We start from the raw sequence: 17,298 nt of genomic DNA, 5'->3' as shown, positions 1-17,298 counted from the left end.
CAGGAGGAGTAGAAGGCAGGAAATCATCAAACTCAGGGCCGAAATCAATCAAGTAGAAACAAAGAGAACCATACAAAAAATCAACAAAACCAGGAGCTGGTTCTTTGAGAAAATCAACAAGATAGATAAACCCTTAGCCAGACTGACCAAAGGGCACAGAGAAAGTATCCAAATTAACAGACTTAGAAATGAAAAGGGAGATATAACAACGGAAACTGAGGAAATCCAAAAAATCATCAGATCCTACTACAAGAGACTGTACTCAACACAACTGGAGAATCTGGAGGAAATGGACAATTTCCTTGACATATACCAAATACCAAAATTAAATCAGGACCAACTAGACCATCTAAACAGTCTCATAATGCCTAAAGAAATAGAAGGAGTCATAGAAAGTCTTCCAACCAAAAAAAGCACAGGACCAGATGGTTTCAGTGCAGAATTCTATCAGACCTTCAAAGAAGAGTTAACACCAATACTCTTCAAACTATTCCACAAAATAGAAACAGAAGGAACACTACCCAATTCCTTCTATGAAGCCACAATTACGCTGATACCAAAGCCACACAAAGATCCAACAAAGAAAGAGAACTTCAGACCAATTTCCCTTATGAAAATCGATGCAAAAATACTCAATAAAATTCTTGCCAACCGAATCCAAGAACACATCAAAATGGTCATCCACCATGATCAAGTAGGCTTTATCCCGGGAATGCAGGATTGGTTCAATATACGGAAATCCATCAATACAATCCACTTCATAAACAAACTCAAAGAACAAAACCACATGGTCATTTCATTGGATGCTGAAAAAGCATTTGACAAAATTCAGCATCCTTTCATGCTTAAAGTCTTGGAGAGAACAGGAATTCAAGGCCCATACCTAAACATAGTAAAAGCAATATACAGCAAACCAGTAGCGAGCATCAAACTAAATGGAGAGAAACTTGAAGCAATCCCACTGAAATCAAGGACCAGACAAGGCTGCCCCCTTTCTCCTTATCTTTTCAATATTGTACTTGAGGTACTAGCTCGGGCAATTCGACAATATTAGGAGGTCAAAGGGATACAAATTGGAAAGGAAGAAGTCAAACTATCATTATTTGCAGACGACATGATAGTCTACCTAAGTGACCCAAAGAACTCCACTAGAGAGCTCCTACAGCTGATAAACAACTTCAGCAAAGTGGCAGATTATAAAATCAACACAAGCAAATCAGTGGCCTTCCTATACTCAAAGGATAAGCAGGCTGAGAAAGAAATTAGGGAAATGACCCCCTTCACAATAGCCACAAACAGTATAAAGTATCTTGGGGTGACTCTTACCAAACATGTGAAAGATCTGTATGACAAGAACTTCAAGACTCTGAAGAAGGAAATGGAAGAAGACCTCAAAAAATGGGAAAACCTCCCATGCTCATGGATCGGTAGAATCAATATAGTTAAAATGGCCATTTTGCCAAAAGCAATATACAGATTCAATGCAATACCCATCAAAATCCCAACTCAATTCTTCACAGAGTTAGAAAGAGCAATTATCAAATTCATCTGGAACAACAAAAAACCCAGGATAGCTAAAACTATTCTCAGCAACAAAAGAAAGTCTGGGGGAATCAGTATCCCTGACCTCAAGCAATACTACAGAGCAATAGTGTTAAAAACTGCATGGTATTGGTTCAGTGACAGGCAGGAGGATCAATGGAACAGGATTGAAGATCCAGAAATGAACCCACACACCTATGGCCACTTGATCCTCGACAAAGAGGCTGAAAACATCCAATGGAAAAAAGATAGCCTTTTCAACAAATGGTGCTGGTTCAACTGGAGGTCAGCATGCAGAAGAATGCGAATTGATCCATCCTTGTCTCCTTGTACTAAGCTCAAATCCAAATGGATCAAGGACCTCCACATAAAGCCAGACACTCTGAAGCTAATAAAAAAGAAACTGGGGAAGACCCTTGAGGACATCGGTATAGGGGGAAAGTTCCTGAACAGAACACCAATAGCGTATGCTCTAAGATCAAGAATTGACAAATGGGACCTCATAAAATTACAAAGTTTCTGTAAAGCAAAGGCGCACAGCTTACCTCCTGCACTGCCTGGAGACAGGGTGCTGTTGCCCAGGCTGTTCAGATCCCGAAGCAGACACCTGAAGGCTCCCGCTGGGGCCTGCTGGATTCACTCGAGCACACTGACTTCTATCTGCTGGCCGCCCGGAAGCCCCTCTTGCCTCTTGCAGGACCTGGAGATGTGGTGTTGCTGCCCAGGCTGATCTGGATCTGGAAGCAGAGAGATCTGAGGGCTCCTGCCAGAGGCCTCAGGACTGGAGCCTAAGTTCTGTGCCACAGGAGCAAGCTGTGCTGTGAGCTCCCAGACTGCCTCTGGGTGCACACCAGGTCTCCCGCACTTCCTGGAGACCGAGTGCTGTGGCCCAGGCTGTTCAGATCCCAAAGCAGGCACCTGAAGGCTCCTGCTGGGGCCCGCTGGAATCACCGGAGCACATGGACTTCTCTCTGCTGTCCGCCCGGAAGCCCCTCTTCGACTATGTGCAGCCTTAAAAGAAGAATGCTGTTTTTGTGCACACCACACAGGAGTAGTCAGAGATTCTGGGCAGAAATTAAGGGAAAGACTTGAAAAGAGAAAGCGAGAACGAGGAGAACAACAGGGATGGTTCAAGTCATGGTACTCCAAGTCCCCATGGATGACCACTTTATTTACTGCCCATGTGGGACCTATTCTTATTATATGTCTGGTTTTAATCTTTGGTACTTGTTTAATAAAAAAGGCCTCACTTTTGTTAGAAATAGAGTAAATGCAGTACAGCTTATGGCTCTGCAACATCAGTATCAAGCCATAGTTAAGGTAGAAGAAGAATATGATTACCATCCCTCACAAGGGGATACTGATTTCTAGGACTCTAAAATTAGGATTATTAAGAAAGAGAAGAGGGGATATGAAAGGGAGTTAGAACTTCACAGAATCCATGATCCAGGCAGAAAGTGGGCCTAGAGAAAAGAACAGAACAGTACAAGCCCAGGCTAGCCCAGACAGGCTGGCTTTTTCAAGGCTGTTAAGACATTATAGGAACTACCCAACCATAAAGATAAGGGAACTGCTTAAACAATCCATGTTGAGTCATGAGCCGTCTGGACTAGCGTCCCCCACCCCCGCCTCTTCGATGTAGTTTAATGTTGACCAGACCCTCGGCTAACAAAGATAAGCCGCTAGCCCTCCTACATTGCTGATCCGCACATACTACCTGTTGATGCAATTGCACGCCAATTCCTCCCACCAATGTTTGAATCAACCAATCCTGTGTAAGCGTGCCAACCCCCCACCCCCGACTTTTCCTATAAAAACCCCTGGCTCTTGAGCTTCAGGGTCGACCCATTTGTCTCCTGTGTGAGACATATGTTAGCCCAGAGCTCCAATATGAAACTACCTCGTGTGTTTGCATTGAAAGGATAGAAAATAATACAGCCTAAACTCTAATGACTCCAAGAAGTCAGAAGCTTAAAATGCTATCTCACTTTGTTAGACACTAGGTAACAGGTCACATTCCAGAGCCTGCCCTTTGTTTGGAGCTAGTAGAAAGGCCTTGAATAGGTGATCTCGGCCCCACAAGATAACTGGAAATGGACTAAGCTTATCTTGCTTCTGTAAACTGCTTAGCCATTACCCCTATGCAGGAGTTCATGCATCTATAGACATTCAAGAAAATAGGAAACTAATTGGTCCACTGAGCACAGGCTCTGATAATTTAAACTGATTGGCCTAAAAACTATGGAGTGTTACAAATCGATTGACTTGCATTTCGCAGGCTCTCCATGCTAAGAAATGATTGGTTTGTGATTCGAGGGCTTTGTTGTAAACTTATAAAAGCTGTTGCAATTCGGCACTTGTAGTCCACAGTCCTCTAGCCCTGCGCAGTGTATGCTGTGAAACCCAGAATTCTGGAATAAAGAAATCCTCATGCTATTGCATCGAGACCATTTCTTGGGAGTGATTTAGGTGTTGCCTTCCGAGGTGTGGGGTGCTGGGGCACCCTCTGTTTTTGGGGGTGCATTTTCTTGGTGCATGGGCCAGGAAGTGTGACTTCATATGTGAGAACCAACTCACAGGTAAATGGGATCCCCTTTGGAATGTGTGTGTGCCAGCTGGTATCTGTGTCCTGAATGTCTGTACTGGTCTGTTTTCTGTATCTGAGAAGATGCGCGTTTTCGGTGGACAGCTGTCCTCTTGGGTTCGTTAAGTCACTTGTCCTAGCATAGACGATAAGGAGTGGCTGTTTATTCAGAAAGCCATGTTTGCAAATTAAAATGATCTATGGCCTTAAATTTGCTACGGCAATGTCCAGATAATACAGATACTACCTAGTGTTATATCTTCTGACAGACTGAGCAATTCCTCCAACTTGAATAGCACTCCCTCTTTGCATGTGCATTTGCTCACAGTAGGCAACAGCTACAATTGTCCAGATGCAGTCCTCCTGCAGCTGAAGCCATTCTGCATGTAAGATTCCTGGTGTGTCAGCATTTGCAAGTCCCCAGGGAAGAAATATACATGAATGCCCAAAGAGAGTAGGAAATAGCAAGACTCATCAAAAGTGAGGCAGCTATGAGGAAGAACCTCAGGGCTCCCCTTTGGGTCAGCTAAAACCGTTCTCTAGACACCCCCCTTTTCTGGGCCTGCACACTCTACTCTGGTTTTCTCTCCTGTTGTCTTATTTCTCAATTTCCAGCAGTCTCCTTGTGGAGCACTTCACAAATGAATAATCTAGACATGAATTCTACAGCAAAAACTGCCTCTGGGGAAACTATCCAAACACAACCTGCAAGACAAAATTATTTTGTGATTGTCACAAATCATCCCATCATAATAAGTGGTAACTTTGCTAGCAACATAATTATTTTATTCAAATTTTAAAAAATGCCTTCAGTTATACATGAAAATAATCAACATATTAACTTGTAAGACTCGGGGAAGTCTTACCTTACAGGAGAGAACCCCTGAGTGGACCACGCAAAGACAGGAATCAATGCAAAAAGCAAGAGGATTTTTATTTAATCCAGTATGATGCTGGGGTTGTCCTGCACATGGGGAGAGAATTACCCCCACAGCCTGCACATCGGGCTTTTTTTTCTTTTTTTGGTTTTTCAAGACAGGGTTTCTCTGTGTAGCCCTGGCTGTCCTGGAACTCATTCTGTAAACCAGGCTGGCCTCAAACTCAGAAATCCACCTGCCTCTGCCTCCCAGAGTTCTGGGATTACAGGCATGCACCACAACACCTGGCAGGCTTTTTATACAACTCTCAGGGGAATCACCATTACGCATAATGTGATTGGCAGAACAGTGTTACCTTTAAACCAATTGGTTGTTAAAGAATGAGGTAAGTGTCCAATGGACTCTGGGCCTTCCCAAGTGACAGGGACCTCCCTGTGGTCTGAGGAATATAATTTAGCCTCTCTCTTCTAGGAGGGGGAACACCTGCCCTTTTGGGAGGAGCAAGTATTCCATGACCTTTTCAAAGTTCCTGAGTTAACCCTTTCATTCCCCTATTTTCTTTGTGCATGCTTTAATTCTGAAGCAATTGCTGGTATTCTGATAGCTCATACTCCTGATCTTCTATATCTAGTTCTTTGTATCTCTGCTCTAAAATCATTAGCTGTACTGCACCAAAGTGTTTCTTAACAATGGCAACTAAGCATTTCAAAATGTAGGGGCCAAAAGTCAACTGTAGCTGGAGAACAATTAGGGGTCTTAACAGGGTTAACAACCCCGAATGGTCTATGTAAGAGCAACACTCCTCAGCTAAGGCAGCACATAACTCTCCTTTTCTGCAATACAACTTCTGATACAGGTCAGTGATTCTTAAAGGTGACTAAGGGAAGTTTCTACTTTTTCTATATCTAAATTAATGGCTGCCCTCAAACTGTCATAATTTTCCCCTTGTAAGACCAGAGTGGAAGTCCTGACGGCTGCCCTGGCCATCTCTAACCCCAGCAGAAGGGAGAAGGTGAGTGCCATAATAGTCTTGGCAAACGGTTCATAGGATGGGGGAAGGAACCAGAATCTAAGGGTACCACCAGGCAGTCATGATCAAGTCGAGTGACCTTGAGCTTGAGTAGATTGTCTATCTTCTGTACTGTCCAGTGAGAGGTCTCTGGAGAGAAGGGCATCTGCAGGTGTCACATGGGAAGCATGTACCCAGGCCACAACACTCTCCACCTTGAAGCCTATGGGAGTATCTAACAGTGCCAAGAAGGTTCCTGTCCATCAGGGTTCTGATGACTGTCCCTGTCTGGAAGCAGTGAGAAGTCTCTGGCATCCCTAGAGCATTTAAGGCAGACAGTTTGGGCCAAATATCATGTTATGGGATACCTTCTGGGAGAGCCCAGTGAACAACAAATGTGTTGAGGTACCAAAGAGGATCTCTAAAGGGGTCAGGTTAAAATGTCAGGGGCTATTCTGTGCTCAGAACAGGAACAAGGGGAGGGCCACCACCCAGCCTGAGTCAGTCTCCAAGGTCAATTTAGTTAAGATTTCTCATAGCAATCATAAGATTGCTCTGGGGACAGTACACCCAATAATGCTTTTAATTAGTCCCCAATATCTCCATCAATCCTTGACTTACCTTAAGAGACAAGAGCAGGACCATTGTCCAATCTAATTACTGGGGGCATTCAGAAACTTGGGAAATTTCCTTCTAATATCTTCTTAATCTATCATGGTAGCTGTTTCCTGCTTGGTGGGTAATGTCTCTTCCCATCCAGAGAAAACACCTACAATGCTAGAAGGTATTTGTAACCATATTTTCCTGTCTTAACTTTTATAAAATCTCTCAACATCCTCTAGGCTGTTCTCCCATAGATCTTTTGCCTTGTTTCCTCTTGGTTGCATAAGCATTCACTTGCTGGAATATCTTACACTGGTTTACTATCTCTCTGGCCCAAAATGTGAGTCTTATAAATATATATTTTAGGTCCCTTAACTGCATAGACAAGCTTTTTGTCTCCTAAATGAATCCATCTGTGCATTTGGCCTAGAAAGTCTTTTGTTTACTTTCTGGGAAATACGGTTCTCCCTTTTTGTGTGTGCCTTGTCCTTTCTTGGTAATAGTTGGTAGGGTACCTAGCAATCTGAGTATTCTAAGTGAAGCCATCGCTTACTCCAGTCGCATTTAAAAGTGGATGCCCATAACTAGGATAGGCTCCTGTAGCAGGGGTCAGATTCTCTTTTGGGCCAGTTAGCTGTGGTCCTTCAGGCAGGAAGTGCATCTAGGCCCCTGTTTTGGAGAGTATGTCTCACTCCAACAGAGGGTAGGTACAGTCTGCAGCAACCCTTAATGAATGGGCTACCAATCTCATCTCTAGGTCCACTGTTCTTCGGGTAATCCATGAATACATTTTGATGCTAGTGGCTTATTGGACCCAGGATCTTTTCTTGGAAATAGAACCATCAACTGGAGGACCAAATGTTCAGCCCCATATCCACCAAGAATTGAGTGGGTTTCTCTTCCACTCTCAGATTTACCCTCGGTTTGGAGAGGGGATCAGAACCCTATCTCTTCTAGTCACCTGCTTCACCCAGGACTAACACCTTTGCCATTTGAGGGCACTTTTTCCAAGGCCTGGGAATTCTTGCTCCCAATTTCTATTTGTTAGGGCACTCTTGGGCCCAGTGGCCTCTCTCCTTGCAGTATGTGCACTCTTCTTTTTCTGTTTCTCTTCTCTGCTTTTCCTAACTACTTTAGCCAAGACTCTGTAGCTTCCTTTCCTTTGCTTTTCTTTTTTTCTGTTCCCTTTCCTCATCTGTCTCCCTGTTTCAGCAAACTTTACTAAATCCCTCTACAGTCTTTCTCAGCAATCTGCACTAAATCCCTTAATGGCTTATTTTTTTTCTTTTTCTCTGATCCTTTTCTTCTTCTGTCTCCATGCCTCAGAAAACTGTACTAAATCTCTCAATGACATATTCTTTTTTTTAGTCTCTGAAGCTTTTTTCTGATATCTCTACTAGCCTGGTCTATAAAAGCCATTGTCCTAGTAGTTTTGTATTCCTTGCCCGTGGGGTCATAGAGTGTATATTGATGGAATGCCTCTATGATCTGCTATAGAAAGGCCATGATCCCTGTTTAACCTCACATACCTGGGTCAAATTTGTGGGTTGACATGCAGCCCCCTTGAGACCTGCCAATGGAATCTGGTGGTGGACATTTAGGTGCCCCTTACCTTTTGCCCTATTAAAGTCCTACTCAGCCCTAGTCAGGAAAAGCCCACTGTTCATGACAGCCTGGTCAATCAATGGTGTCTCTGAGTCTGAAAGAGTGTTCTTTTTAGTATCCAGTATTATACATACAAGTCTTTTTTTTTTATTTTATTCGATATATTTTTTATTTACTTTTCAAATGATTTCCCCTTTTCTGGTTCCCCACTCCCTGAAAGTAACAAGTCTTAAAGAGATTAATCAGTCTTTTGGAAAATATACCCTTAGTGAGAGAGCTACTAGTGCTGGCAGCTGGCGGGGCCATTGGGGGTAAGTGTAGGGAGATACAGGGAGGGTCTTGGAGCAACAGGTCTGCTGTTGAAGAGCTTTGGGGGGATCAACTTCTTCTCAGGTCTGGATCTCTCCACTCATGCTTCCTTCTTCCTGAAGGCCAGAACTTGTGAGGTTGGTCTTGGGAAAGAAAGGCCTTTATCTATGAGGGAGGTGGGTCCTCCACTAGATTATTTTAAGTAACTATAAAGACTTTCTCTCTGAATATAAATTGAGTCCAACTATTATCATTTTGTAAATTATAAAAGTATAAGACCTACCTAATGATAGATACCAGTCTATCATCTCTGTCAATAAAACAGAACCTTTGTCATCTGTACTATTTTAAAATACTATGATAATTAATATCTGACTCATGTCTTGGCTATAAATTTTGTGTCATCTGAAAACCATCTATTTAAATCTTTATCAGCTTTTTCAAAGTTAAACAGTTTGGGCTGGCTATGAGATTAACAGTCTTCAAACCTGCCAGAAATCCAAGAGTGACCAATAATAACTAAATATAAATAGGGAGTCTAACACAGCTTTCAACACTTAGCCAAATGATAGAGACTGCTGAAAATCTGGACAGTCCTTCTTAAACATTGGAGCATTGGTCTTCAGCCTCCTGGTCCATGGTAATCTTACAGACCTAAAGAACAGGAATTACCAAGGACTAGTCCCCCTCAGCAGAAATCAAGATGTCTCAACCTGTAAACGTGTCCTTTTTCTGGACAGTATTTTGTCTGTAGATGAAGAGAGGCAATTTTTGCCTCGAGGCTGTCGCAGCTGGAGTAATTCACAGATGCTCAATTTTTTTCTTTGAATCTAAGACAGGGAAGCTGTCAGGAGCAGACTAGTCTCACTACCAAGTATGTAAGTAACATTAAATATCACATTCTGTGGATTTCTGATGTTTTTGAAAACCAGCTATCTATGTAAAGTAATGTGGACTGTTGTCCATTAACTACTTTCAGCTGTTTTGTTTTGTTTTTTTTTTCTTTTTAAATCTTGAGAGCACCCTAACAATAAACTCAGAGCTTTATATTTCTATTTGGCCCTAAACTCACAGGCTTAAACATCTCAGCTCTGCTATAATAACAGCAAAACAGGACCAGGTCTAAACCCTGTAGTTTAAAATTTTTAGTACCAATAGAAGAAATTTATACCAATGAAAACCTTGATTTTGTATGAAAATATATTTTGTACTAAATAAGAACTTCCAAATAGCTCTGGAATATGTACAGAGCCTAATTACCCTTTTTAAAAACATAAAGGCAAAACCTTTTTTTTCTAAATCAGCACATCCTTGAGCCAGTAAACAGAAAAACATTTATTTTGACCTATCCATCAGAGGAATAATTTAACCACAAAGCTCAACATCACACCCATTAAGAAAATCTAAACAATCCAAAACATAAGGAATAAGCTAAGATACTGTATGTGCCTCTATTTAGGCATTTTTACCTAGCCAATGAGAAATAATGACTGTGGCTCAGTGATCTCCCCCCTTCTTTGTTTTGAGAATTACCTGATCACCATGAGAAAGAATTCAGAGTTCTCATAATCCCCTTAGGTAAGAAACTCTAGGAACTCTCTCAGCCTCACACCCACTCCACAGCCTCCCACGCCTGCCTGGAGTCCAAGATAAGCTGAATTCTGTTCTCTACCCACAGGGCATTCTTGAGTCAGAATGCTCAGGAAAAAAAAAAACCCCATAGAATGTATTAACTGATAACGACCTGACCTCTGGAAAATCCCAGGCAAATCTAAAGATCCATAGTCAATAGATGTTAGCTAATGAGTTTAAACTATAACCGTGCTGATATAACCTGTGCCCCTAAAAAGTATAAAAACTGCCTGTAATGTCTCTTTGGGGTTGCCTCTTCTTCGTGGGTAGGACGACCCCGTTAAAAGAAATATGAGCTTTCTCTGGCTAGATAAACAATCTTTATATTAACTTAACACAATTGATTCACCCTTCCATCTGTCCTGGCTTATAAGCAGGCAGCTAGTCAAAGCAGGATTTAAACCCAGAATACCCACTGCGCCCACAATAGATAGAATTTGAGTATCCTATTTTCCCTACTAGAAGTCCTTAGTATTCTCAGTCTTTCATTTGTTTCAACTGGGCATGCTGGAGTCACATGACCCAATTTTGGCCATCAGGGGACCCACATTCCACACATGCCTCACTACCCACAGGCTTCATGTTTCTTTGGTTCCTAACTATGATGTCCCAAATTACCTAGTAGAACAGACTCTCAACACTCAATCTGCCCATCAGATTTGTCAATATTTAAAACTCAAATTCAAGATGCCAATACAATGAAAGCTTTTGCCAATATTTGTAACCTCATAATACACAAAAAAAAGATGTCCCATGTCATGGTGTCCAACACTCCTGCCGAGACCTCCTTTTCCACACACCTCCCCACGTCTCTCCTAGCTCCATACCTCCCCATCCAATCACTGTACTGATGAAATTGGACAGGAAAGTTTCTACAACACTTTACCCTTTCTGTTTAATCAAAAAAAAAAATAAAAAATAAAAAACTTTTCCTTCTGCTGTTTTGATCACCTGCAAGTCAAAGGTCCCTACAGGTAGCTCATTCGGAGAAGCAGAGAGTAACTAGCTTGCTTCTCAGTCAGTCTAATGTCCAAACAATGTCGTCAGTCTAAGTTCAAGGACACACAGAGAGATATCAACAAACAGAGAAAAACAATCAACACACAGTTCACCACTCAATGGGCCCAGTTACAGATACTAGTTGCTCCTGTCCATGCGGCAGGAACCAGATAAAACAGATTATAGCAAGACCTGGCTCCTTCCATTACTGTCTTGCCATTTCCAGAAGGAGCAAAGACTGTCCAGCTCTCTCCTGAGGGTGTGAATGGGGTCCTCCATTACCCCATGGTCTCCACTTATAGCACATCTGCCAGCCAAATTCAACTGCTCCAGACACTGTAGGCTCTCTAAGCCTCCCAGACACTTGCAAGCAAACCAAAGTTCAGACAAGCTTACAGGCTTAGACTTTGACAAACAGCAAGACAGACAAACTGTGGTGTTACCTGCTCAACCTCTGATTCACTACTACAGCCAGCATGTACCCACAGGAAGTCATACTCCATTCCAATGCTCCAAATGTAAGACACAGCGAGTCTTAAGTTACTGGAGAGAACTGCTGAGTACACCACGTGGAGACAGGAATCGATGCAAAAATCAAGAGGATTTTTATTCAATCCAGCATGCTGGAGTCACCCTGCACATGGTAGAGAACGACCCATGGAGCCCACACAATAGGCTTTTTATACAGTTCTCAGGGCAGCTGCCATTAGGTATAATGTGACAGAACAGTGTTACCTTTAAACTAATTGTTTATTAGGGAATGAGGTAGGTGGCCCACAGACTCTGAGGCTTCCCTAGAGGCAGGGACCTCCCTGTGGTCTGAGAAGTGTAATTTAGCCTCTCTCTTCTGGGAGGGGGAACACTTGCCCTTCTGGGAGTAACAAGTGTTCCATGACCTTTTCAAAGTTCCTGAGTTAACCCTTTCAAACTATCTTAGTGTACTTAATAAAATATGTTGTTAAATCGCAAGGGTGGAAATAAGATCACAGTACGCTAAATATTGTCTAAGGAAAAAAAGCAAAGAAAGAAGAAAATATTCATATCATTTCCTTCTTATAGTTGAATGTTTATGCCCCTCCCATAATTCATATACTGATACAACCCAGTCCATAAATCTGGAGGATTTATGAAGAAGTGATAATCCCAATATGGCTAAAGACCTTACAAGAACAGGAGGGGTCACCAGGGCTTCTCTTAACTACAAAAGGATGCAGCAAGGTGGCTCACTGCAGGCCACAAAGCCCCACCATTCCACCCACAACCAAATTTCTCACAACATCAATAATAGACTGTAGTAGTTGCTGTTTCATCACCATCACCAAAATACCTGAAAAGAAAAAAAGGGAAAGAATTTATGTGGTGCATGGTTTCAGCAGCGCTCCTCCATGGTGATAGAAATGGTTTGTCAGAGCAGGGTGACTCACATCGTGGGAGACAGGAAGCAAAAAGGACAGGAGGCACTCTAGTTGTCCACTTTTGCTTTTAGTTTTATCTGCACCTTCAACATAGGGCATGATGTCCCCATAAAACTGTCAGGTTATCCTCTATGGGACCAACCTCACAGACACAGCCAGATACAGTTTATCACTTTTTGTGCTGGGTAGTCTTGTGTCAACTTGATACAAACTAGAGGCATCTGAAAGGAAGAACCCTAAATCTACAAAATGACTATAAGATTGGGCAGTAGGCAAGCCTGTAGGGCATTTTCTTAATTTGTGATTGATGGGAGAGGTCTTGGCCCATTGTGGATTGTGCCAACCCTGGGCTTGAGGTCTTAGGGACTATATAAAATAGGATGTGCAAGCCAGTAAACAGCATCCCCCCATGGCCTCTGCATCAACTTCTGTCTCCAGGTTCCTGCCCTGTATTAGTTCCTGTCCTGACTTCCTTTGATAATGGACTATAATGTGGAAGAGTAAGTCAAATAAACCCTTCCCTCTGCAAGCTGCTTTTTGGTCATGATGTTTCATCACATCAATAAAGTATTCCTAGGCATTTCTTAATCCAATCATGGTGCCAATAAAAGTTAATCATCACATAGGCTTCCTAATCTACATGAGCAGGAAAAATAACATTTTTTTGCTTTTTAAGCTACCCAGCCTGTACATGTAGTTATGATAGCCTATATTCAATAATTCAAGGTTTATTTTATAAGTAAATCAATGATATCATAAACCACTAAATTGAAAGCTCATCACCAGAGTAGAGGTTTGGAAGCTCTGGAAAACCAATACAAAGAGTGAATGATAAGACCAAGAGCATAAAACCAGAAACCAGTAACAGAAACATTAGCAACACACACATATGTAGAAATAGAACAATGCTTTTCTAAAGAAACAGCAGAACACAAGAAGGAAGACTACAAATTAGGAGAACTGGTATTAAATTAAATTAAATTAAAGCAAATGGGATGCATTACTAAATACTCTGCCACTTTTTGGTTTTCAGTTGAAGAATTTTGCCTGGACATTTGTCTTAAACATGCCAAATCCTAAATCAAAACATGGATTTTGTTACAAAGAAGCTGTTCTAATTGTCACAATTCTAGTGTGTGTGATAACTAAATTAACCACAACAAACTCTTCTTAAGATATTTCACTTGACTTCAGCAAGAATCAATGCTATGAGTGGACACAGAACTGGAAGTTGGGATGAGGTTAGCCCAGTTTTACTGTGTATTGGAAAGAATAAGAGGCTACATGAGTGGGAAGGAAGATAAGCAGCTAGGGCTTTGACCAGAACAGTCGCCAAGTTTATAAATAGCCAACAGTTGATTGGTGGTTGTGACACCAAAGTCCATATTTCCCCCCATGAGGTACATTCAGGAACCACAGATAACAAATGACAAATGTTAGCAAAATCAAAGCATTAGAACTGTTATAATAGGCTGCAGTGTATCTTGAAATAAACACCCATCCATTTAAAGAAGTGAGATTAAATTTTTTCCAAAAATAAAATATTCCAAAATTCTAATTTGGATTTGTCTTCATGGAACAAATTACATGGCTGATGCTACTGCTTTGGGTGAAAGAAAGCAAATCAAAACTGAAGCAAAGGGTTCAGCAGAAGCAGTGACTGCTGCAACTGCAGGTCCTAGACGATAAAGAGCTGTGTGAACACTAAGTTCCACCTTAGGAAACTAGGGGAAGAAAAGAAAAGCCTTAAGAACAAGGAACAGAAAGGAGGCAAAGATGAGCTTAGAACTGTGAAGCAGAGAAGGAAAAATAGCAATAACCCATGTTTGTAGCTGGAAATAATAACAAAAATGATCAGTTTAGCTAAACTAACCAAGAATAAAAACCAAAGCCTTAGATTACTGAAATAGACTTAAGAAATTTTATTACCCATAATAAAGATGACATGGGACTACTGAGGATGCTCATAAACAAGTCAGGGCAACTATCACAGAGAGACACAAATGATCAAAACTTATTCAGGAAATATAAAAGTATATAAAAGTACATTAGCATATAAAATATTGTATTGGAAATTTACACACTTCCTACAGAGAAAGTTTAACCCCAGATGATTTCGCCATTAAAGTCTACCAAACAAACTTTTAAAGGACCAGCTCTAATCATGAACAACTTTCCCAAAGTCAAGAAAAGAAGAAACCTGAGCCAAGCTGTCCTCAGTCAGCATCATTCCAATGCTCAGTGTGACAAAGGACAAAGTCACTGTTGAAGACAGGAGCAAAACTACAACACTCCTGAACTTAACCACTAGAAGCTAAGAACACACTGGTAACCTGAATTCTGTGACATGTGAGGACTAATATTCACTATGATTCCCCATGACCAAGAGGAGTTTCTAGTAGGGTGAAAGTTTAGTTTAGCATGCAAAAGTTAGTGTAATGTGCAATTTCAATAGGTAAAGGAAAAAAATGAATGAGCAACTAAATCAATATGAGAAAATGCTATACCATTACATCATAGAAGCACCCCAGTGATGAGCAGAGAGCTCCCCCAACCTAGCAAAGGATAGTCATAAAAACCACCAAATTTTAAAAGGGTCATGTTAGTAACAGTAACTAAGAATTTAGCTTCAAAAACCCCTGACAACTAGATGATGTCTCTAAATTCTATATTCATTGTAAAAAGGCAAGGTTTCTGGGGGAAATGACAGATTCATTCCAAATTTGTTGACAGGCAATGAACAAGCAGCAGTCAGAACTCACAGGAAAAAAATCTTGAAGGACATTGAATGTTGATCTGAAAGTTTGGAAGCTGAGTAGAAATTTCAACATACATAAAAATGCAGCTCAAATGTGAAAAGATGTTTAAATAATTAATTCACAGTGATAGAAAAGTCTTATTACTCACTTTGGAAAAAGTTAAAACAGAATCAAAATGGCAAAGTTAAAAAATAATATTTCAGTTGCCTTTCAGTATATACTCTGTAGTGGATAATCAAATGAATAATTAATTAACATCGGTATTTATAGAAGCAACATCATTTTAAATAACTTTAATAAAATAATGACCACAAAATAGCTAATAATCATTAATAATGAGGCTTTCAGTTACTCCAGATGGAAGTAAATGTCAGAAAAATCATATCTGAATCTGACCAAATATCTTACAACCAATTGTTTAAAACCACAAAAGACAGGAAACAGTTAAACACCACAGACATGTACCAAGCAGACCAGAATACAGAAAACTTTGTACACATTTCTTCAGAACTGATGATCCATTTTCTTCAGCAAATACATGACATACAGTACAAAGGACATGAGCATGAGAGAAAAGCATTTGCAAATATGACTTTTTTTCAATACATACTGTGACATAATATCTTTCATAGGTAAACTATAACAAAATACTAAGAAAAGTGGGAAGAAAACAAAACTTATTACCTCAGTGAAAATTCAGTGGAATCAATAATATTCAACACCAAGAAAGGGAACAAGAGAAGATACAATAAATATAAACAACTAAGAACTCAGAAATCCAAACTCATTCATTGCAACAACTGCATAAAATGTGACTATTTGCACACCTTTAAGTAAAGGTGAAGACTTCATGTTAGTTACAAAGGCAAAATTAAAGGATAAGCAGTATGTTAAAAGTCTAAGGATAGCCAATTAAAAGTATAATTTTGAAATGTAGTATGCCTCATGAATACTAATCATAAGAAAGTTAGAGAAGCTGCAATAGGCATCAGAAAAGCATGTGACAGAGAAGGAAGGCTATCAGTAACAAGATTATTTCATAACAGATCAAAGTGGATTTACCAAAGAGACATTGCAAGCCTGAGTGCACACAAATCTAAAAGAAAGCCTTGGAACAGTGAAGCCTGAGCTGAAAGGAGAAATTGACACACTGACCTTAAAACCTTAACACCCCACTCTTAGTAACTGATAGTATCAGGATACAGAAAATCCAAACATGGATAGAATGCCTTCATCTCTCCACTATACAACTTCCTCTACTACATTCCAGAACACTTCAGCAAACTAAACCAACATGCTTCTTCCAGGTATAGATGAAACATCCACAAGACAGAGTCGAATAAAACACATCCTCAAAAAATTGAAACCACATAAAGCATAAGCAATGACTACAAGAAAATTCACTTAAAATCTAGTAGCAAAAATATGGGGACATCCTCAAATTCTTGGGACTTACTTCTAAATATTCTGTGGACCAAACAGTAGGCACAAGAGAATTGAGATACATTTTGAATAGAATGAAAATGAAAATGCATGTCAAAATGTTTGAACTGCAGCAAAAATAATGCTTAAAGATAAATTTTTAATATTAAATGTGTAGGTTTGAATCAGACTACTTTCAAATCAGTAACACAACTTTATTAGGAGAAAGAGGGAAGAGAGCGAGAAAGAAAGAGAAAGACAGAGAAAGAGAGATGGAAGACACAGAAAGGGGGGGGGGGGGGCAGGGAAGGAGATCCAGAGAAAGCAAATACCAGTAAAACTGAGAAACTGAGAGCAGGAAACAAATTCTTAAACGTAATGACAGTTAGAGGTTTGCGTTTCTGGAGGACAGATGACTGACGACATACTAGCAAAGCTGACAAATGAAAGGACCTTGACTCCTGGGGAGGAGCAAAGAGCATCATATCCCAGAGGCACCAGAAGATGGATGAGGGTTGATTTCATGGCAATGAGTTTGCAA

The 17,298-nt window shown here is 40.7% G+C and overlaps 1 pseudogene; it reads right to left on the bottom strand.

Moving 5' to 3' along the window:
• LOC127690853 (probable E3 ubiquitin-protein ligase TRIML2) overlaps positions 1-6,658 on the bottom strand; it is a 164,565-nt pseudogene extending 157,907 nt beyond the window's left edge.
• Positions 6,659-17,298: the final 10,640 nt, after the last annotated feature.

Source organism: Apodemus sylvaticus, chromosome 8, assembly GCF_947179515.1.
Source record: "Apodemus sylvaticus chromosome 8, mApoSyl1.1, whole genome shotgun sequence".
Classification (NCBI taxonomy): Eukaryota; Metazoa; Chordata; class Mammalia; order Rodentia; family Muridae; genus Apodemus; species Apodemus sylvaticus.
The sequence above is the reverse complement of the archived record's forward strand: the minus strand, read 5'-3'. Positions and strand labels throughout refer to the sequence as shown.